General features: G+C 40.6%; 1 long non-coding RNA gene across 2 annotated transcripts in view; it reads right to left on the bottom strand.

The window, feature by feature from the left end:
• Nucleotides 1-412: 412 nt before the first annotated feature.
• Nucleotides 413-24,713, bottom strand: part of LOC144593150 (uncharacterized) — a 43,463-nt gene continuing 19,162 nt past the window's right edge. For both annotated transcript variants that reach the window (XR_013547209.1, XR_013547210.1), the window contains exons 2-3: nucleotides 16,663-16,822; nucleotides 413-976 (exon numbers count right to left, since the gene is read on the bottom strand). This is a non-coding gene — a long non-coding RNA (uncharacterized LOC144593150). The remainder of the gene's footprint in view (nucleotides 977-16,662; nucleotides 16,823-24,713) is intronic.

Consider the following 24,713-nt stretch of genomic DNA (forward strand, 5'->3'; position numbering starts at 1 on the left):
CCCCCCCCCACCCCCTCCCCCATGCCGGGTCCCTACCACAGGCCCATTCATTAGAATTGGATCTCTAAACTTAAATAAAAGGCTTAAAACCTTTTTAAGTCCCCTACCAGGTCCAACTCAACAGGTCACGTAGCATCGATGGAGGGAATGGATATGCGATGTTTTGGCCCTGACCCGCAGCATTACCTTTCTATTCCCACCACAGATGCCGTGTTACTCCAACACTTTCGGCTTTACTCAAGATTCCAGCATCTGCTGTTCCTTGAATCTCCATTAAATAAAAAAGACATTTAGTTACGTATTTCTTTATATTCCACTGTGCATTTATGTTTTTGCTTACTGAAAATAGGTTTAAGGTGTTTTATATTATCTTTTTTAAATTAACCGTTTTTAATTTTGAATTGCAACGATTCTTAAATATTGCTGATTATTAAAGACATTTAATAAAGACAGTGAAACAGTCCTTTGGCATCAAACTGAGGACTGACAGTCTTCTGCAGGCTGCAGGAATTGCGTCTAGCTACAGAGCAGTGTGTCAGATCAAGCACAGTCTGCCCTCTTCTTTAACGGTGCTGGTCTTCCATCACAACTCACCAGGTTGTTTGTAGAAAGGTTGCTCAGGAACAGTGCACCCCAAAAAACAAATTCCAGCTTGGATATGGAAAGCTTGCTTAAAACCCTTGCTTGCAGATTTGCTGCAAGTTTTACTCCTTTTTCTGGTATTGACATGACCAAATGTCTAATTACAGTTATCATGCATTTTATTGCAGGCATTGAAGATGTAGAGACACAAGGCAGATTTTGCCATATGTGGCACGATCTAATTTCAGTAATGATTTTGATTTGTTTCCCTGCGGTCATTTCTTCACATTTACGTAAAGCTCACAGAGCCATGAGGAGCAGTGTTATTCATCTATTTCTTCTCTTTGTAGGTTTGTTCACAATATTCTTTATATTTTATCTGCATTCCTCAAATCTGCAAACAACGGAGAAAATCTGTCAGTAATCTATAATGGCAATAAAGAGTAAACAAGGCGTTCATTCCATTTACAGGCTAAGATCAACAAAATAGTGATTTTGAATTAGCTGCTTCAAAAATCACCTTATTCGTGGCTTTATTTTAAGGGTATCACAAATGTGGGCTTGCTGTAAATATAAAACTCAAACTACCCTAATTTGATCTTTCCCTCCACCATCCACACACTAAAGCTGCAATATGTATAATACACAACATGGATTATAATTGCTTGCCGAGGCTATCCTGACAGGGAAGGAACAAAAGAGGAGCCAGTGTGGGGGGACTGCCATGAGGGAGGGGGAAGAACAATGGGGACCCAGCGGGGGAGAACAATGGACAATGGAGGACCCGGCATGTGGGGACCACCATGAAGGAGAGGGGAAGGGGGAAGAACAAAGGGGGACCAGGCGTGGGAGAGGGGGAATTTGTAACTTTGTATGTGCCCTTTATGGATGACTATTTGTATACCTTGGGTATGTAAGCAAAGAATTTCCCTGTGATTTGTCACATGTGACAATAAAGTATTCATTGTAATTCAATTTTGCATGTCCCAAATCCATGACCACCGCTACTTAAAAGATAAGGACAGCAGACTAATGGGAACACATTTCTCTGCACAATTTCACCATCCTGATGGAACTCAAGTCTAAATCTTGGAATTCCCTGACTGCCAGCACTGTGAGATCACTTTCAGCAGAAGATCTGCAGCAACTCAAAATAATAACATCTTTTAATCAGGATTCGGGAGGGGCAATAAATAGGATTCAGATTATGTAGGTTTGTTCTAGAACCTGATAGTTGAAGGAAAGTTACTGCTCCTAAACTTGGTGGTGCAAGACTTCAACCTTCTGTACATCCTGCTTGATGGTAGCAGTGAGAAGAGGATATAGCCCAGATGTGGGAATCCTTGATGTGAGATGCTTGCTTCCTGATGCTCTTGATGGTGGGGAGGGCTATGCCTTGATGGATTGTTCTGAGTCCACCACTCTTTACAGCCTCTGTAGCCAGAGGTAGTTTGCAGCTAGGTAGATGAAGGCATGACTGCCTGTGATGAGCTGATTAAAATAAGGATAGCTTGGGAGGCTGGAACAGCAGGAGTAATGTAATCCAAAAGAGGTTGCAGAAGGTTGATAACATTCCAAGACAAATATGTGTATTTTAAGACTGTTAATGCAGGAGCTAATGTAGGAGAATAGAAACTGACCAAATAGGGTAATTTAATTTGTAGTGCACTAAGATACGATCTGTAGATTCACACAAGTCTCTTCCCAGTGCATTTAGCTCACCAAAGTCTTTCTGGACTGTTACAATGCATGCACTGTTTCACCCTTCACTTGTTAGCACCACGTGCCATCTTTTACTGATCATTAGCTAATTGTGAAAAAGGCTGTTTGGAGATCTAGATGTAAAGCTGGTTGCAAAACATGTTCTGGTGGTCAGCAGTGATTCCTAGCCTCCTATATGCTTCTGAGACCAACATCAGGTACCTTGGGGCACTGGGCAGATCCCACCAGCATTCACTTTGTACAATCACCCAAATTTATGGGCAAGATGACTGAACCAATGTTGGTAGGTTCTTCCAGGCCAACAACCCCCAACACTGCAGCCTTAACTACACTAGTCAGCACCAGTGGGCAGACCATGTAATTCACACCTGATATCAGACTCCCGAAGCAAACCTTCTATCCTGAAATCAGTCACTGGAAGAGTTTACCGGGCAAACAGAGCAAAAGGTTCATGGATGTACTGAAAGTGGAGGAGGAGCATTAGTGGTGGAGCTGAGAACCTCAGGCTCACGCATCAGAAGCACACAGGATCCCATATACAATTCAGAAGGAGAACACCACCCCACAAACCACCCACCCTGCCACCCACCCCAACAGTTCCTGCTTCACCTGTTGAAGAGTCTGTGGGTTCCATTTTGGCCTCTTCAGTCACCCCTGAACCTACAGAACCCTGGTGGAAACAAGTCACCTTGATCCTGTTTAACAAGACCATTAAATATGTGAGTGCTGTGGCGAAATGGGTGAATGAATTTGTAACGGAAGGCTCACATATCCTTTGCTCTGTTCATCTCAAGAAGTTGTTCCAATATGGAGTGAGACTGTGCCATGTAGTACCAAACCCAAATTGTCTTGGCTATATCATAGAGGACTGTCAGCTATCAACTGCTAGTGCCTCAGCAAATCTCAGAATTCCCCAAGGAGGTCCAAGACAACCTGGAGATCAGGTCCATGTTACAGTCAGTAATGAACCGAGTGACAGAGCAGAGGGGAAAAACAACTCTTTCTATCAAGCCCTCAACTTTAAGCCGGGAGCAGACATGGGAACAGTGATGACCATTTTTTTCCCCTCATATCTTCTCACAACATAGGAGGTCAATAGTGCATCAAGTCCATGCTGGCTCACTGAGTAATCTTATTCCTAATTCTTTCCCATGTCACCTATTCTCTCTCGCATGCTCATCAGCTCTTCCCTGATTTTCCTTCCGTTCAAGATCTTGTCAAGTAGAATATTTAAAGAGGCATCTAGACGGGCACTTGATTAAAAAGATCTTAGAAGGCTACAGATTTAATACAAGCAAATGGGATTAAAAGATAAGGTTGAGTGTGATGGCTCAACAGACCTGTTTCTGAGCTGTACGACTATAACTCTATAACTCTCTGCTAGCCAAAGTTCAACTGTCTTTGAGCTAGGCTGTGAGAAAATACAAGACTCACTGCCCACTCCTCCATCTATCTACCCATCTGTAAATTTGACACATCTTCAGGATTGCCCTGACAGTCTGAAGGTTAGTCCCCAGAGCACTGGTACAAGCAATCCAAGGAGAAAAGGCTTGTGCATTAAAAATAATTCTAACTGTTCATTTTCTTTGATTTGGTTTAATGCTTTCAATTACTAGTTCAGTGGTTATCAGTTTATTTAGTTTTATCAGTCATAAAATCATTTAAGATAGGGGTGGATGTTTTACTGAGAGTCCAGATTAATCCAATGTTTCCATTTCTGTTAGCGGGATGAGGCAATGCAATCTAATATTGGCAAGGGTTACCCAAGATAGGAGCCCATGCCAAGTAACTTAGGGGAATCCACTCAAGCAGAGAGGAAAGCCCCAACCACCAAAGAGTTAGTAATAGAAACCACAGCCAGTTAGCCAGTTCCACAGTCACAATGTCACTTGGCCGAGTGACAAATAATTAGGGAAAGGGAGATTGCAATTTCTAAAGTGAATATTATCACAAGAGAGGAATATATAATGTATAGGAAGGAATTGCAGATGCTGGTTTAAACCGAAGATATACACAAAAAGCTGGAGTAATTCAGCGGGACAGGCAGCATCTCTCCAGAGATGCTGTCTATCCCGCTGAGTTGCTCCAGCTTTTTGAGTCTATCTTTGAGGAATGTATAATGTTGCTTTCAAAATCTCCTGTATTATTTACACAGAAGAACCATTAATTTATGTTTAGTTCAGTGATACAGCATGGAAACAGGCTCTACGGCCCATCGAGTCCACACTAACAATCGATCACCTGTTCACATGAGTTATCCCACTATCCTATCCACTCCATACACATTAGGTGCAATTTTACAGCGGCCAATAAACCTACAAGGATGCACGTCAAGTCAGAGCACCCCGAAGAAGCTCACAAGTTTACAGGGAGAATGTGCTAATTCCGCACACAGCTTCCGAGGTCAGGATCAAACCCAGGTGTCTGGCATTGTAAGGCAGCAGCTTTATCAAATCCCACCACTATGTTAATCATGCTGATTCTTTTCAGAAGATATGTTTTGTTGAATAATAGGACAAAACCCTGGCCCTGGACTGCCAGCAACTGAGCTCACCTGGTGCAGCACCCACCATCTTGGGCTAGGTGAACTCTTGCCGAGTCCATGTTGGGATAAACCTATCGCAAGGGCCATGGATGTATTTAAATAACTGGGAGAAGTCAGCAAATGGGTGGAGCTTTGATTTAATTTAACTAGTTTTCATGCTTTTTAATCGTCTTTAAATATGTGTGGGCTTGTGCGTGTGTGCGTGTGTGTGGGTGCATGTGTGTGTGCGTGCATGTATGCATGTGTTTGTGTATTTGTGTGTGTATATATGTGCATATATGTGCATATATGTATGTGTGTGCGTGTGTTTGTGAGTGCTAGTGTGTATGTGAGTGTGTAAATGTATAAGTCAATGTGTGAAAGTATAGAAGTGCGTGAGTGTGCGTGAGAGCATGCAAGCATGTCTAAGTGTATGTGTGAGTGTCTGCATGCTGTGTCTGGGTGAGTGTTGAGTGTGTATGTGTGTGTGTGTTGTTTGTATGTTTGTGTGTGTCAATGTGTGATGTATCCATTTTTGTTCGCTTGCATTCATCCATGTGGTCATGTGTGCATCACTGTTTGCGAAGATGTACATGGCTGTAGAAGTTTCTTAACTTGAAAAATATATATTTCAACAGATCCCAAGAGATTTTGAATGTTTGCATATGTTAAACATATACAAACCTTTGATGGCCGCTGACTTTGGAGTTAGAGCCCCAGCACCTGCCAATGTTATTCTGCAAATGCAGCCAAGGTGAGTGAAAAGCTTCTATATTGCCCTGCGCTGAGCTGGAAACTAGAAGCTGGGCTTCGCAAGGAAGACTGCACCCAAGGACCACACCAGAAAAAGCAGCCTAAAGGCAGTAAAAGGTCCATCTCATTATTATCTAAATCTATGGCTGCGAACCATTCAATGTGGTTCTCTCTTTTGGAAGATCCCAAATTCAATTAGGCATCTGGCTGAGTTGCACCATTCTCACAGAAACAGTCAGTCGGATTTCCCGTTGGGTAAAGAATCCGACCAGTGTCGCACCCATCCCAGCAACGTGCTCTTCCATGAATTTTGGATGAATCGCAAGTTTGACTGTAATGTGTGCTGTGCCAAATCATGAAGCAACTTGATCAACTCAGCAAAGAATAGCCAATTGACCGGAATACAGAGAACCTGTGTGTATACAGAAGCTGAGCATAACAAGGTTCAGCGTCATCAAGAGAGGAGGGAGAACATTTGGTTTTGACAAAATAAATAAATAATTGAAAATACTCAACAGCTGAATCTGCAATCTGCTACTGATGGACAAAAAATATTGCCGTTGCGACCGACAACCCCAGATGAAAAGGTATATGTGATGCCTATGAGATCCCCAGGGATATGAGGCAGTATAGTTAACCTGATCAAAAATCGAGTATGGGTGATCCCTGAGTGTTTTTGTGAACCCACAATTTGTTGTACATTTCTTCACAGTTTATAGCATAAGGAAAACAAACTCTTTTTTTTCAATCAAACTCTGCAATTTAATTAAATGTGACTGGTTTTGCTTTAACGAGGTTTATGGTGACAAATAGAAACTTAATCATTAACATTGGTCATTCACTCAGAACTTGTTTCTTATTATGTTTAATGTGTGCGCTGAATACAAAAAAATCTGCAGTTATATTGCCATAATTTTATTTTTTTTAATGATCTTTTCAATTCAATCATGTTTATCAATTTCATCTTTTCACTCTATTGGAGGTCGAAGGAAACCTAAACCAATTTTGTATTTTAAGATCATTGATATACTAAAAATAATAAAAGAGAGATTTTAATCAATTCAGTTCTTATTATTTACAACTGCTCTGAGATTTACAAGAAACCGTAAAAACAATTTTCTGTTAACTTGACTTTTGCAATTGCCAAAATCTGCAAAATAATATGTCTAAAACAGAAGAACAAGGAAATACAAATCTAAATATTTGATAGTAAAAGATTGTAGGTCTAATCAAGTGACTTTGACAAGCAAAGGATGTGATTGGCATTGTACTTTTCTGTGGGAGGTGGAATTCTAATATCCAGTTCTTTAAATATAAAGTTTAAATTGTGTTTCCTTATGAGTAGGATTCAATTTTATTCTTGTTTGCTTGTTACACAGTTGATTGCATTTACACACATTTCATGCTTTATCTTGTAATAGCATTTATTTAAAACTCATCTACCCCCTAGGCTTGGTCTTATTTTGTTTTTCTTTTATTTGTAAATCTTAGTATTAAGCACAGCTGATTACCTTGAGTGAAGTGCTTTGTTACAAGCTTTAACAAATGTACACCTAGGAACATTCTTGCCACTTAAGCAGTTTAATCTAATCCACTGTGTCAGAACAGGCCATATGCAATGCTTTGACTAATTGCCTTTTAAGCGGTTAAAGACTTTGGACTGATTGTATGCTTCAAAGACAAAAAAAGAAGCAAAATATAACAAACAGTATATCTTCCATTTTATTGCAATGTAACATTTTTCTTTACATGTTAAGGTTCTAGTGACTTACTACGATAATTTAGCAGCATTTTCAGTTTCTCATTCCTGCATCTGCTTCTCTTCTTTACAATCCCATCTCTTTTTTTTTACTTTGCCTATTTTTTCAATCTTTCTCTTCCAGCATCTTCTATTGTTATTCACCTTATTTCCTGCTTGAAGTAATCCTGACATACTGAACATCATCTGAAACTGCAAACGACAGAATGCAATAAACTAGAGAATAGCAGTAATCTGAGGAAAGTTCTACATTCACTGTTGCTGCTAACTCTCTGTCTTCTTATCCTACATAGAAAATAAAAAAATCAATACTGCCTCACAAGCCTTGATAAAAGTGGTGGACAAGTCAAGCAGGCATGCTGGATATAGTAAATTAAAGTGATCAAATTTTTCCAGTTGATTCAGCTTACAGCCTACGTAAACTAAAAACCCTGTCTACCCACTGCCTGTCATGTCAGAAGCTTTCTTTTTAATCTAGGTCTGGATTCTTCATTCTGATTTCATGATGTCTAAAAATAAAACAATCATGTACATCACCAAGTCCACCTTGCTGGATTTTTTTAAAATCGTTGGGCAGTTTGTGCTTTGGAAAGTTATTTAAATGGAAAGAGAGGTCACAGACTTTTTCTCGGTGGATAGAGAAGGTAAACAAAGGATAACATTTCCAGTGGAAATTATAGTTGACAAAAAACATTTTTTCTTTGCTTTGGATAGCTACAAAGGTAAACTTAACACATATTTTGTGAGCCAGTTGTTTGATGGTTGCTGAGCATTTCAAGTCACAGATCTCGTTGTTATCGACCCTAAACAATACATGGAGCTCACAGTCATTTGCTTCTCAGTAAAACCCTGCCTTTATTAAAATATAATAAAATGTTAGATATATTAAAGAGTTAACAGAAATTTTATTATATAACCATTCTTTGAAAGAAAATATTGCAAACAGATGTATTGCTTGGTCTGTGTTTCTCCAGATGTACACTTCTAAATGCCATTTGCCTTTTAAATGTAAGTAGATTTGTATTGTATTTCTGATACTTTCATTTTTTAGTTTTAGTGAATAAAGTTGGAAATTAACTCTAGATCGCTGGAAATGTTACGTTTTTCTAAATACTGAATCTTGACAGTTGCAGTAAAAATTAATATTTATCTATATTTTCAAAATAGGCATTTTTTTATTTTTAAGACTTTTGCAGGACCAGTTCGCCACCGATGAAGAAAATAGCAATCTTTAAAAGGATGAGTCCCAGAATTAATGGTCTTCTTACAAGGAGGCAACAGAGCAAGGTTAAAATCTCAAGTAATAGCTCACCTTCACAAAAAAGCTACAGAAAAATTCTCCGACTTTAAGTTTGTTTACTGTCACATAAAATCCTTATGCAATATTAGTAGAATAATTCTTTCATGGATACCCGTTTTCTGTTTAAAAAAACATAGCCATAAAGAAAGCCTAAAAAATGTCAAAATAAAATGAATTCTAATATTCTCTGAAGCTTATTTGAAAAAAAAGGATTAGATTTAACCACTGTAATTTATTTTATCAGTGAACAAAGTACTGAAATCATTGGGAAATAGATACAATACCACATGAATTGCAGGCATTGTAAATTTATGTTAAAACTGATAGTTCCAATAAACACCAGTCAACCTGATCTGTGCTTCAGACAACAGATATAAAAAGAACGTCAGTGTATTCCAGGATGTGAAGAGTTCCTCTGTTTCTGCTCTTGTACACATGTATCCTTTCTTTCATAAGATCCGTAAATATAATTAACCTGCAGTATTTATTATGTCAAGCAGAGAATCCAATCTGATTGATAACCTAATTGCTGAAGACTTCGCCAAGCCTGCTGTCCTCATTCGACACATTTCTCCCAAGTTAAAAAAAGTGGTGTAAAATAAATACATTCATATAGTAGAATAGATTGTACAGTTTAGTTGCAGATTGCACAATTTCTGGACACTTGGCTGTGTCTATCTTTTATTGTGATTAAATTACTTTCATGATTAGAGGGCTCGGATCATCTGTTGCAGCTTTGCTGTATGCATTTTTTTTTTCCTGTAGATATCTAATTGCAAACCCTTTATTTTTCTCTTTAATATTTTACTTTTACCTAAGCCTGCTATATAAATGTTGGCAACAGTTTGCTGCTTTTCTGAAAACAACAAAATATATTTTTTGGTTTGAAAATCTAAATATTTGTCATTTATTTGGGCTGGATAAATGCCAGGCACTCAAAACCAGATGGATTTGGGTTTTGAGAGTTTCCTGTGCTGTTTTGCTGGACCTGTGTTCATACGGTATCCCAGTCAGACAGCAATGTTGGAGGTACACACCAGCTCAATCTGTTTATACTCCTGCCTGGTATTTTCAAAGGGGTATTTAATCAGCGTGCTAGCTTATTGATCAATGACAGATACAGGCAACAACTTTTGTATACCACTGCTGCCGGATTTTTTATCTGAGATAATATTTCTCTCTTAAAAGGCATCCTCACTGCTATGTATTAATTAAAATCTAAATACTAAATATTGATTGATGCGTTATCAGGCCATAGCAGTTGGACTATGTCACATTGATTTTTGCTGTGATTTATTATCATATTTAAGAAAAATCATTTTGTGTGATTATACAGAGGAAATAGACTTTATGGAGGGTGTAATTCTTTTGTATCACTTTTGTTGTGCGTTAGAAGGGCCAATTTCTCAATTGTGGCTGAGATCACTGATATCTATGAACATTTCTTCTCCTCTGCTTTCGACAGCTAATGTTTAAGGCTGCACAAAAGATCATGCTCTTGTCATTAGGAATAATGGGCTTAGAGATTCCTTCCTCTAATCAGAACATGGATTAGCAGATGGTATGACACCAACACCTTATATATAAAGCAAAATCAACAGTTATTAGAAAAATATTGCATTGAATAATATCATAATTATATAAGATCAAACAAAATGCCCTAGCAGTACAGAGAGGGCATGGCTGGCTGTGGATTGTTTCGGTAGCTACTAGACTTACATTGCATCGGTGTTACATTACGTATTGTTATAAGTGATTCTGTCGGGAATTCAAGCACTTTTACAAAATTGAAAAACACAGCCTCCGATATGTTTCCATGTGGCTTTCTACATTCAGACCTGCTCAGCGTCCTCCAAAGGCTTTGAGTAAATTCTGTGTATTTTATTTAATTCACCTTTTAAAACAACAAGGAACGTTATTTTTTTAAATGTGTTTAATCTCTTTTGGTTGTTCCAGAACATGTACCTTTTTATTACAACCATCTTACACTCATGCACAGAAAGCCAGATCATTTGCTGTTCATCGTTCCTTTAATATTAAGACTAATGTTATTATTGATAAATTGAAAGAGAACAAGGAAAAATGAAAGAACTGGAGATATTGCAGCTTTGATTTGCACTCTTAAATCCTGTGAAAGGCGAACTTTGACCAATAAATGATATTTAAAAGAACAAATAGAAGAGCAAAATTCGTTATTACAGCTTCTTGGACAATATTCAGATGCACAGGCAGATCATTAACACATTGAAGTATTGACTATTTTTCCCACAGATGCTGCCCAACCAGCTGGACATTTACTGTTTTTATTTCAGATTTCCTCCCTCTACAGTGTTTTGCTTTACAATACCAGGATGATCCAGTGAGTTTTTCCCGTGGGTTATATGGCCAGATTATGGTCATTTCTATGGGCGTCAGTCTCAGCCAAGGTAGAAGGATCTTCCGTCATTAGACCTCATGGATGACAATTAAGTTTTACTTTAATTCTTATATATACTATTAACAGCATACATTGCCAATCCCTAATTGCCTTGAGAAAGTTGTGGATCAGCAATCTTTTGGATCGCTGTAGTACCGCAGTGGGTGAGTTTTCCAGAGTTTGGACCACGTGATGATGAAGGAACAGAGACCAATTAACATATCAGGGTGATCAGTGCTGCAAGAGTTGACATTGTCATGAGCCAGAGGTTTCTCTCCTTCAGGTGATAATGTTCGTAGATTTGGGTAGCGCTGTCAGAGTAACCTCAGTGAATATCTGCGGTGTATTTTCACAGACGTTATGTGTGGTGGGGAAGCATGTTGGTCAACAGGTCAGGCAGTGGATGAAGCTGTTAAGAAAATGCCAGGCCCCTTTAATAACCTGAAGGGTGGGGGTTGATGAGCTTGTTGGTCACGTACAATTTTAACTCTGTTCCGAGCTGTTCCAAGATGGCAAAAGGGATTGGAACATGTTCTGTACACGTGGAAATAAAAGATTCATCTTTCCCCTACTCTCCCCACTCTCCACCCTCTTCCCTGCTGCTATACCCCACCCAGAACCAACAACCAAACATGAGCTGCTAGCCAGCTACTGGTTTTAGCAGCCGTTCCTTGCACACTGGTAGATTGAGCAGCAGCTTTCATTTGGGACCTTCGCAACATACACACTCTGGTTATAAAACTTCCAGGCCTATCCTATTCAATGTCCACACATAGAGAAGGACCAGGAACATGCGAAGCCTTAGTATCTGCAGAAAAACACTACAGCGAGGTGGTTGCGAGGGAGCAGCAGCAAATAAAGAGTGGGAAAAAGACTGATAAGGCCTGAAAGCGCCTGTGATTTATAAAAATCTGTTGTGTGCATGCAAGATAATTTGAGTAGTTTCACAAAAGCATTGTTGACCAGTTCAAAAATAAAATAAACGTTAATATTGCAATTCAGTCTCGATTCCTGAAATAGGAAATACTTTACCTTTGTGTGTTGGTCAATGCATTTATTTGTAGAAAATACCTTTGTACCAAATACACAGTAAGTATCAACTTCACATTGATAGGACTGGTCCCCTGGCACCCTGGTTCCAGCACACAATGTCACTCACAGTGGTTAGTATCTTTCCAAGGTCAGCTCAGACAAGGAATTCTAATGAGATTAAGCCTCATTGCTGGGGTTTTAGTTCATTTTGCTCATTGTTCTGGAGTGTAGAAATAGTATTATTGGAGTGACAAATCTTCCCAGCTAAATCTCTGAGCTTAATCCATAGCCAGCTGACATTCCACTAGACGGTTTCTTCATCATGTTTACGCACACACCGTGACAATATATGTAACATACATATGCATGCATGTGCCTATGAAATTGAACACTTAATAAGGATCTGTAAATTAATTTCAAGCAGATTTATTTTATTTTCAGTGGAAAGGCTTGCGTGCTTTTTATGCCTGTGTGCTGTGAATTAACAGCGAAAATCTGAAAAGTCACAATAAACATTGGTCAGACATGAAGATTCCTTTACCAGAATTGTCGGACAGGAACCAGGCATCGATTAACTATTATGGTGTGCCCCTATGGTTTTTAGTTCCCAGTCCCTTCACTGCCCTCATTGCCCTGTTAGCTCCCTGTGGTCACGCTATCTGCTCCAGGCATTTCCACAGATACAAACTGGTATCTCTCTAGTCCATTTAAAAATGATATATTTTTTTGGTTCCTTAGAGACATAGCTTTCATGGTTCTTTCATAATCACAGCCAAAAGCGCCGGTTTCTGCTTTCGCTCTACTTTTTAGGTTTGTTATGCTGAAATTGCATTACGCATCGCAGAACTTAAATACTTCCTCAACAACTGCTGTCTTAAACTTGGCTTCCTCCTTCCTTCCAAACAACACTCTGCTCTAACACAGCACCGTGCCACTTGCAGTGACACTGCATCGTTACTTTGCTTGATGTCCTGAGGTTTTTGAGGGGAATGTTAGTGGGAAGCGTGTTGGACGGGACCACCATTTGTCTCTGACTCAACCAGTCATGTTTCCACCCCAGTGCAATAATCCAGGAAGAGAGTCTACAATTACGCTCCACTGCTACAGGGAGGGAGTGCAGCACTGTCTAAGATGCTACGAGATACCAGTGAATGACTGGAACATGGGTGCCAGGGTAGCTGTTCTTTCAGCGTGACGGTGCGCACTAGGTACAAAGATAATTCCTGCAAACAAATGCATCTTATAGATACATAAATTGTCTCATGCAGATGAAGATATCCCATGACCTTTTATTGAAAAAGACCAGGGAGTTCCCTCTGGCATCCTAGACAATACCTATCCATCAATCAATGTTATTAAAACAGATTGGCTGGTCACTCTCACACTCTCTTTACATAGTGCAATTTGGCTGTATTCCAGCATTACAGTGGTGACTAAATCTCAAAGAAAGATCATTGTTGGAGAGGAACTTGAAGATCTGTAAGTCTTGAAGAGGTGTAGTACAAATGAAAGACTATTTTGTTTAAAATTGCCTTGAGTATGAGGGTCTCTAAAATAGGCCTCAACCCAGGAGCTAATTTATTCATTGTCTGCGGCAGAGATTGTTGGAAAGTGGTGAATAATGGCAGAGGGCTGCAGAATGAACGTACAGATAGGTGTATCAGGGACAGTTCGAATCGCGAGAGATGGGTTGGGGTGAAGATGTGATGGAATATCAGGAGTTGTACTAGATCAGGTCAGTTATCGTGGAGATAACAGGAGGTATTTTTGCTGGGACTTGAGGAAACCGTTCTGTTCTTCCCTAATGAATTTGTTCTAACCTCAAATGTCTGCTACAAACAAAAATAAAATGAATGCACAGCTTCCTTCAAAGGTTTCAATGGCAGACCTGTTCCTTCTGTGGAAACCTGGTGCAGAGAGGGGTTGAAGTTGGAGACCAGTTGCATCTTTTGCCATTTTTAACACATTTGCACCCTACCAGATGGACCCACCAAACCCCATTGCCCATTTTAAGTTCTTAAACAGTTTCTCCTCTGCTTATGATCAAGCCAAGTGCATTGCCATCACTCATACTCTCCCTGAACCTTACAGATTCAGTTACCTGCAGATGGACAGTATGGACCACAAACACCTGGGAGGTCAACTAGTCAGCAGCCATGCTTTTACCCCTAAACTTCTCTCTCTATTTAGTATTTGAACAATATTGCATATGACAAGTTCTCCCTTGCTCAATTCTACTCATTAATCTTAATCATTTTGAAACAAAAGGAAGGATTGCGACTAATCTGCCAACTGGTTTCCATGATTCAATTCTTCCATGAACATATATTTGACTAAAGGCAATCAACTATACAATTCTCCCTGTTGTCTTCACAAAATATTTACTGCTTTATTTTTAGTTTCCCGAATGCAGGCCTCCTTCCTCAATTCTACCTGCATAACCATGGGAGTAATCATTCATTGGATGGGATGGCCCATTGTGCTCCTAATTGTAGCCATTCACATGATTTACAGCAGAAGCACTTGAACAAATTGGGGACCTGCCCCAGTTGAGGTCAAACTGGTCAATCCAATTGGTCCAATTTCCTGTGCTACCTGGTTGCTCTGACTACACAGGGAAGCTTGTCTCATCTGAGAAGACTATCATCAGGGGTAACTCCACATAAAGAACTTACCCTACCTTTCAATCCAGACCTCTGGTGCTGTCTGTGTGGAGTTTGCAGATCCTTTCCAGGAACATGAGGGTTTGCCCTTGGAGATTTGGTTTCCTCCCACATCCCAAAGGTGTGTGTGTTGGTTGGTCGACACAATATGCTGGTGTAACTCAACGGATCAGGCAGCCCCTCTGGCGAAAAGGAATAGGTGATGTTTCGGGTTGAGGCCCTTCTTCAGACCCAAAACGTCTGAACCCGTGAACCCTTGTCTGAACCCGAGACCCTATCAGCCTCGACCCAAAACGTTATCTATTCCTTTTCTCCAGAGATGCTGCCTGACCCGCTGAGTTACTCCAGCATTTTGTGTCTATCTTCAGTGTAAACCAGCACCTGTAGTTCCTTCCTAATCATTTTGTGCTAGTAGGTTAATTGGCTGCTATAAATTACCCGTGGAATAAATGTCTGGTGGGAGAATCAAGGGGGAATTGACGGGCATGTGAGAGAGGCAAGTTTACTGGATTATAGTCCAGAGTTCAGGACCATTGCTCCAGAGTTGGGAGTTCAAATCCCACTGTGGCAGCTGGGGAATTTAAAGTTGAATAATTAAATAAATTTGAACTTAAAGGATTTGAACCCTAATCTTCTGTCATTACACCTCATAATTATTTCATATTTTAATGCCTTGCAAATATACTTTTTCAAAAATATATTACATTATTGATGTTTGGTTTGCTTGCCCCCATGCCTTTCCTACTATTTCAGAATTGTTGCAGGAGACTCCTTGGTGTAGAAATCACAGCATGCAATATCAATAATAAATGCCACCATGCATTAGCACAATATTTCTTGTTCCCTAATTTAGCAATGCTTTTAATACACTTAAAAATAAACATGCTCAATCCTTTTGACCCTGCAACAATTCTTTATGCACTGCATGCGGCCTATACAAAGGGCTTCAATTGTTCCCACTGCAGCCAATGCAATCAGCCAAAAGCATTATTACATGTTTTAAGTTAATGATAAAAATATTATTGTATAAGTACTGGTGCATGCTACAGAGATGGGATGACTTTTTAAGATTATGCAAAATCCTGTAAACAGAGAGATGAACTCAAGATGCAACCAGCCTACTATGTTGTTTGTCCCATTTCTCTCCAGTGTTATTTTTTTAACAACTTTCTTGATGTGGATGTCATGGGGAAAGTCGGTATTCGATGCCCATCCCTAATTATTTTAGCTAACTCTTTCTTAAATGCTTGGCCATGTGGTAAAGACCCAAGTGGTTTTAGAGCATGTGAGTGATTCGCTGCTCCATATTCCAAGAAAATTAAAAGTGGCACGGTGTGTTTTCAGTCGTCCATAGGCTAGACTGTTTAAAGGTGATAGATTTACCTCGCAAAATAATATTAAAGAAACATGGTATTTGATGACAATCCAGTCATTTTATGTCACAGAAGGCTGTGGGGGCCAAGTCAGTGGATATTTTTAAGGCAGAGATACATAGATTCTTGATTAGTACAGTTGTCAGGGAGAAGGCAGGGGAATTGGGTTAGGAGGGAGAGATGGATCAGCCATGATTGAATGGCGGAGTAGACCCAATGAACGAATGGTCTAATTCTGCTCCAATAACTTATGATCTTATGACCTTATAACAATCTCATGTGCCAAGTTCCAAGTTATTTAATAAACTGAATAGAGTGGTTATATCATCAAGTCACCAAGTTTTTAGTCTAATTTTAACAGGATTATGTTGAAAACTGCAATTGCTTCCATCAGCTCAGCGTCAACCTGTCTTCAGACAAACCGAATAAACTGCTACCTGCTGATTGTTAGCCAGAGGTTCTGAATACAGATCATCTACATGAGACATTAACTCTGTTTCCCTCTGAACAGATGCTGACTAAGTAACTGAGTACTTACAATACTTCATCCTTTTCATTCCACATTTCCATCATCTGCGGGTAGAGCTGCTGCCTCACAATTCCTGTGATCCGGTTTCGATCGTGACCTCTGGTGCTGTCTGTGTGGAGTTTGCAGATTTTCCATAGAAATGCATGGGAATCCTGGGAATCAAGGGGAGCTGATGGGCATGTGAGAGAGAAAAAGAATTACAGGCAATAGGTTGGGCAATGGGACTGATGGAAATGCTCTGAGAGCCAACATCAACTGCATGGGCCTATGGGCCACCTTCTATGTCATGAGAAAGTATAATGATGAAGTGTAATGCTTTTCATAGAGAGCACCAATGAGGAGTAGTACTTGGGGGAGTAGACTCCTGACTCTTATGTCTGACAAGGAAACACAATGGTCAGGATTGAGTGGGAGGCCCCAGCTCATCCAAACTCCCATTCCACCACTGGACTCAGCAGTGGGTCCAGGTCAGAGGCCCAACTTCCACAATTGTGGGGCTGGCTGGGCCATGTAGTGCATCCTCATTCATTTGTTTACATAGTTTGAAGAGGTAAGTGTAAGTGGATGGTTTGGGCTTCCCCCCTTCATTATCTTAGTGTCTGCAGATAACTTCTACTGTACGGAGTCATAATGACATTTCAAAAAAACATTCCCTTCACTCCACCTCAAAATAATGCAACACTCCTCGAAACTGGAGCAGATCAAACATACAATGGTGGGTCCTGGTTACAGAGCACAGAGCAAATCCATAACCATTGCAAGAAAGATCAAAGTGAGCATTTTATATCGAGTTATAAAGCAAAGGAGCAGGTACCTCTTTCACCAGAGTACTGGTAATGTGCCTCTCCCCATGGATGCTGCCAAACTCGCTGAGTACCCTCACAATATTCTATTTTTATTACACATTGACAGGTGGGCTTTAAGGAGAAAATGGCGGTAAAGAGAGACACTGTGAGTAATGAGGGGACCATTAAAAATAGACTAGGATTTGGTACTTGGTGCAATATCAAACAGGAAGCTGACAAAAAGTGACAGAGAATGTGGATCAAATGGGCAAAGGCCTTCGCTTGGGATTGCAATGGTTGGATGAATTGGATGGGGTGAGGGAGTTGAGCAGCGATGAAATGATAGAGGAAGAATTTAGCATGTGTGGGAGATGATACTCGAGTTAATTCTGTGATATTAAGTGCCCATAGTATTCTGCTAATGTGATTCTGATCTTGAGTCACTATGTTATGCACAACTCGTATTACAGTCAGCATTTTATTTCTCTGAATCTCACATTACTAAAAGATGTTAGTGTGATGGCTTAACATAATAATGCTGGTGTCTTCTTGTACGAGTCTATGTTTTTGAACTTAGGAGATTGTAAGGGCTGTAACTGCAGACTTATGACTGCCACCTGCAGTGAGTCTGTTGTAGTAATTCCAGGTACATACATAAACAGCGTATTTACAGAGAGTATAAAAGAGTCATTGATGGTGCCGTGAAACAAACCCAAGGATCAGAAGTGGCATTTGGAGTAAGCAGAATAAATACATCTACCATTGTAAATACAATACTTCATTTGCGCTGCAGAAATTCCAGAGAACGGTGAACCCTCAGAGAAGGAAACTCAGACATGTCAAACTCGCATCTTTGTGCATTTTATTGCTCTCGTTATTTTTTTACATTCGAGATTTACTCCAAGACTCAGTGTGAACCCAATCAGTGGATATTTTAAGGCAGAGATGGATTGATTCTTGATTAGTACAGGTGTCAGAGGTTATGGGGAGAAGTCAGGAGAATGGGGTTAGGAGAGAGCGGAGGGCCAAATGGCCTAATTCTATTCCTATTCCTTATGACCTTATGACCTTATTTTGTTGCACCCTCACCCGGCGAATCAGAAGATTTGGGGTGCTCTCTACACCAGAAACCTTTTGGAGATGAGCTGCTGAGGGTTGAATCTGAAACTGAGGTCTTGTCTAAAATTAAACTCAGCTGGGTGTAAGAGAACCCAGTGATTTTGAAGCAGAGCAGGGGGAACATCTTGGTCTATTTGCTAATGTTTATCCAATAATATCACTTACAAAGGGATTGTTTTCTGATTGCCATCTCATTGCTGGCAAGGAAGCTTGGCAGTCATCGTTCCTGCATGAAACGATGAATATATTTAGCAACTGTTAAATGTCTGGAAAAGGCATTGTAATGTCCTGACATGCGCATAAGGGCCTTTGCTTATTTATTCTTTCATCTAACACAGGTTGACAATAGACAATAGGCAATAGACAATAGACAATAGGTGCAGGAGGAGGCCATTCGGCTCTTCGAGCCAGCACTGCCATTCAATGTGATCATGGCTGATCATTCTCAATCAGTACCCCGTTCCTGCCTTCTCCCCATACCCCCTGACTCTGCTATCCTTAAGAGCTCTATCTAGCTCTCTCTTGAATGCATTCAGAGAATTGGCCTCCACTGCCCTCTGAGGCAGAGAATTCCACAGATTCACAGCTCTCTGACTGAAAAAGTTTTTCCTCATCTCAGTTCTAAATGACCTACCCCTTATTCTTAAACTGTGGCCCCTTGTTCTGGACTCCCCCAACATTGGGAACATGTTTCCTGCCTCTAACGTGTCCACACAGTACTCCAGGTGAGGTCTCACTAGGGCCCTGTACAACTGCAGAAGGACCTCTTTGCTCCTATACTCAACTCCTCTTGTTATGAAGGCCAACATTCCATTGGCTTTCTTCACTGCCTGCTGTACCTGCATGCTTCCTTTCAGTGACTGATGCACTAGGACACCCAGATCTCGTTGTACGTCCCCTTTTCCTAACTTGACACCATTCAGATAATACTCTGCCTTCCTATTCTTTCCACCAAAGTGGATAACCTCACACTTATCCACATTAAACTGCATCTGCCATGCATCTGCCCACTCACACAACCTGTCCAAGTCACCCTGCAACCTCATAGCATCTTCCTCACAGTTGACACTACGACCCAGCTTTGTATTATCTGCAAATTTGCTAAAGGTACTTTTAATCCTTTCATCCAAGTCATTAATGTATATTGTAAATAGATGCGGTCCCAGCACCGAGACTTGCGGTACTCCACTAGTCACTGCCTGCCATTCTGAAAGGGACCCATTTATCCCCACTCTTTGCTTTCTGTCTGTCAACCAATTTTCTATCCATGTCAGTACCCTACCTCCAATACCATGTGCTCTAATTTTGCCCATTAATCTCCTATGTGGAACCTTGTCAAAGGCTTTCTGAAAGTCAAGGTACACCACATCCACCGGCTCTCCCCTGTCAATTTTCCTAGTTACATCCTCAAAGAATTCCAGAAGATTAGTCAAGCATGATTTCCCCTTCGTAAATCCATGCTGACTCGGAACAATCCTGTTACTACTATCCAAATGCTCCGCAATTTCGTCTTTTATAATTGACTCCAGCATCTTCCCCACCACTGATGTCAGACTAACTGGTCTATAATTTCCCGTTTTCTCTCTCCCTCCTTTCTTAAAAAGTGGGACAACATTAGCTACCCTCCAATCCACAGGAACTGATCCTGAATCTATAGAACATTGGAAAATGATCACCAATGCGTCCACAATTTCTAGCGCCACCTCCTTAATTACTCTGGGATGCAGACCATCAGGCCCTGGGGATTTATCAGCCTTCAGTCCCATCAGTCTACCCAACACCATTTCCTGCCTAATGTTGATTTCCTGCAGTTGAGTCATAGAGTCATATCGTGATACAGTGTGGAAACAGGGTCTTCCGCCAAACTTGCCCACACCGACCAACATGTCCCAGCTACGCTAGTCCCACCTGCCTGCACTTGGTCCATATCCCTCCAAACCTGTCCTATCCATGTACCTGTCTAACTGTTTCTTAAACGTTGGGGTAGTCCCAGCTTCAACTACCTCCTCTGGCAGCTTGTTCCATACACCCACCACCCTTTGTGTGAAAAAGGTACCCCTCAGATTCCTATTAAATCTTTTCCCCTTCAATTTGAACCTATGTCCTCTGGTCCTTGATTCCCCTACTCTGGGCAAGCAATTCTGTGCATCTACTCGATCTAGTCCTCTCAGGTAGCAGGAATTAAATAGAAGACATCATCACAAAAAGGCAGACTGCAAAACCTCTACCCAATAAGTAATTTACCTCCTCACAGCGCCATTACTGGTTCAGACTTTCAGCAACCAAAGCACTATAAAGGCTTAAATGCACAAGTGTAAGGCAAAGAATGGGCAGATGTCTGCATAGTTTACCCTAGACATGGCCTGGAGCCATCACGTGCTTGCTTTCTGTCGATCACCCAACAGCCAGCTTCAGAGGAAAGATGGCAAGCAAACCATATATAATAGGAGATAAATAATACAGGCATAAATTTTACATTGCAAAAATGGACTGAATTAATCCCTCCCACGGTAGCTTTCTTATCACTGGCATCAATAAATAGGGAATTTGGACTCTATTGATCCAGAAATAAATTGAGTATCTAATTTAAAGATAGATGTTGAGGATTTTTGGGGTTGATCCATAAAAGAGGAGCATGGTTGTTTGGCATGGAAGGTCCAATGTCTTTTATAGTATATGAGGCACGTTTGACAGTGAGTAATCAAAAATACAGACTTCTCCAGACTATTGATTGTACTTTACATTGCAGTTAAGCACAGTCAACCACAGTGACAGGAGTGAGTGGCGCGTTTCATCGAGAAAAGTTTGCATGCTCCAGTCAGATGTCAGGTAAAAAAGGGAAATTCCTAATTTGCCACTTAATACAGCCGTCCGGATGATCAAAAATACTGATCAGTGGAAGATACGCATGAATGTTAAATCATAGCTATGGTTCAGTGGGCAATAATTATTATTTTGAGCTTTGAGGTTTATCTGCAAATAACTTTTGATTAACACCAAAAGTCTCGACTGGCACTCCATGCAGTATTGGGACATTTGGGTGTTGGGGGAGGGGGAGGGGGGGGGGGGTGAGTAATGGAATGGGGTGGATTGGGGTTGGACCCTACACTGCCCAAAAAGTGAGTTATCCAACACAGAAACAGGCCTTTCAGCCCACCGTGTGAAAGTTGAACATCACATACCTATCTATACTAATCATATTTACCAGCACTTAGTCCGTAGCCTACCATGCGTTAGCATTTCAAGTGCTCATCCGTGTTTTAAATAAGATGTTAAACTGGTGGCAGGTGGTGAAGGGCGGCACAGTGGCGCAGCGGTAGAGTTGCTGCCTTACAGCGCTTGCAGCGCCAGAGTCCTGAGATCGATCCCGATTATGGGTGCTGTCTCTACGGAGTTCGTACGGTCTCCCTGTGAACACGTGGGGTTTTTTCCGAGGTCTTCGGTTTTCTCCCATACTTCAAAGACGTGCAGGTTTGTAGGTTAATCATCTTGGTTATATATGTAAATTGTCCCTAGTCTGTGTAGGATTGCGTTAATGTGAATGGATCGCTGGTCGGTGCGGACTCGGTGGGCCGAAGGTCCTGTTTCGTGCTGTATCTCTAAACTAAACTAAAAAAAAACTCAACCGTGCCTTATTTCCTCTCTTCAACGGCAAGATAGCACTGCTTCAAAGCAGGACCCATTTACTCTGGCCAATATTTATTGCTGCTCAATCGTATCTTGTCATTGCTACTTTGACAGTACTGCATATTGTTATAAACCTCTTGGTAAAAATATTTGGTATAAAATATTGAGACCTTAAGCAGACAATTGAAAGTCATTCCGTTAAACGCAAGATTTTTTTTCTTTAAAAAGCATTGCTTGTTTAACAATGATTCCTATAAAGATCTAAAATAGAAGACTAAACAATTTTAAGAGAAGCTACCATATCCACAGGTCCTGTAAATATAAACTGGATCAAAGCTCCTGCTGGTTATTGATTATAACTGCACACAAAGCTCACAAACTCACTGAAGATCACATAATCGCAATTGTAGAATTTCATTGCCTGTTATCTTTGACATTCTTCAAGGAGTTTTCAGATTATTACAGATTCAATTGTTGTAAACCATAATCTTTTAGACTACAAAATTCCTCAGGTAATATTTACATCATAATTACTATATTTCACATTTGCAATCAGACCAATGAGTTAATTCACCCAGATAATTAAACTCAGGTAAATGCATGTCTTCACTGCAAGGTCAAACAGCTCACCTACACATCAGGGAACCCATTCACCTTTCACTCCTCAGGTCCAATACTGTGGGAGGAGGGATTTCATTCTGCCAGATTAACACCAGTGAGCCGAAGCCGAAGCCGAAAAGTTACCCAATTGTCTTTTGATAATTGCTTCCCTGTTTATTTTTTAAACGTGGAAACTATGCTCCCAGGTTTCCTTGAAAATTCTAACTCCTTGTGATGCTGGATCTGTGGTGGTGGACACTGGTCATTCACTCTGTGTGTATATCTAACAGTGCACACATATGTATATATTTCAGTGGATATACAGTGCATTCAGAAAGTATTCAGACCCCTTCATTTTTCCACATTTTGCTATGTTATAGCCTTATTTTAAAATGGATTAAAGTCATTCAAAATAAAAAAGTGAACAGGTGTTTAGAAATTTTTGCAAAGTAATTAAAAAGGAATAACTGAAATATCACATTTACATAAGTAGTCTGACCCTTTACTCAGTACTTTGTTGAGGCACCTTTGGCAGCGATTACAGCCTCAAGTCTTCTTGGGTATGACACTACAAGCTTGGCACACTTGTATTTGGGTAATTTCTCCCATTTTTCTCTGCAGATCCTCTCAAGCTCTGTCAGATTGGATGGGGGGCGTCGATGCACAGCTATTTTCAGGTCCCTCCAGAGACGTTCGGGTTCAAGTCCAGGCTCTGGCTGGGCCACTCAAGGACATTCACAGATTTGTCACAAAGCCACTCCTGCGTTGTGTGCTGTGTGCTTACCGTCGTTGTCCTGTTGGAAGGTGAACCTCCACCCCAGTCTGAGGTCCAGAACGCTCTGGAGCAGGTTTTCATCAAGGATCTCTCTGTACTTTGCTCCGTTCATCCCGACTAGTCTCCCAGTTCCTGCCACTGAAAAACATCCCCACAGCATGATGCTGCCACCACCATGCTTCGCCGTAGGCATGGTATTGGCCAGGTGATGAGCGGTGATGCCTGGCATTCAGGCCAAAGAGTTCAATCTTGGTTTCATCAGACCAGAGAATCTTGTTTCTCGTGGTCTGAGAGTCCTTTAGGTGCCTTTTGACAAACTCCAAGTGAGCTGTCATGTGCCTTTTACTGAGGAGTGGCTTCCGTCTGGCAATTCTACCATAAAGGCCTGATTGGTGGAGTGCTGCAGATATAGTTGGCCTTCTGGAAGGTTCTCCCATCTTCACAGAGGAACTCTGAAGCTCTGTCAGAGTGACCATCGGGTTCTTGGTCACCTCCCTGACCAAGGCCCTTCTCCCCCGATTGGTCACTTTGGCCGGGTGGCCAGCTCTATGAAGAGTCCTGGTGGTTCCAAAATTCTTCCATTTAAGAATGACGGAGGCCACTCTGCTCTTTGGGACCTGCAATGCTGCAGAAATTGTTTTATACCTTCCCCAGATCTGTGTCATGACACAATCCTGTCTCGGAGGTCTATGGACAATTCCTTCATCTTCATGACTTGGTTTTGCTCTGACATGCACTGTCAACTGTGGGACCTTAAATAGACAGGTGTATGCCTTTCCAAATCATGTCCAGTCAATTTAATTTACCACTGGTGGACTTCAATCAAGATGTAGAAACATCTCAAGGATAATCAATGGAAACAGGATGAACATAAACTCAATTTTGAGTGTCATAGCAAAGGGTCTGAATACTTATGTAAATGTGATATTTCAGTTATTTCTTTTTAATTACTTTGCAAAAATTTCTCACTGTTTTTGCTTTTTTATTATGGGGTATTGTGTGTAGATTGATGATATTAAAAAAAAGAATTTAACCCATTTTAAAATAAGGCTGCAACGTAACAAAATGTGGAAAAAGTGAAGGGGTCTGAATACTTTCTGAATGCACTCTTGATGTGTGTATCTGTGTCCATAAGTGTATATGTGGATATGTGT

Source organism: Rhinoraja longicauda, chromosome 4 (genome assembly GCF_053455715.1).
Source record: "Rhinoraja longicauda isolate Sanriku21f chromosome 4, sRhiLon1.1, whole genome shotgun sequence".
Lineage (NCBI taxonomy): Eukaryota > Metazoa > Chordata > Chondrichthyes > Rajiformes > Arhynchobatidae > Rhinoraja > Rhinoraja longicauda.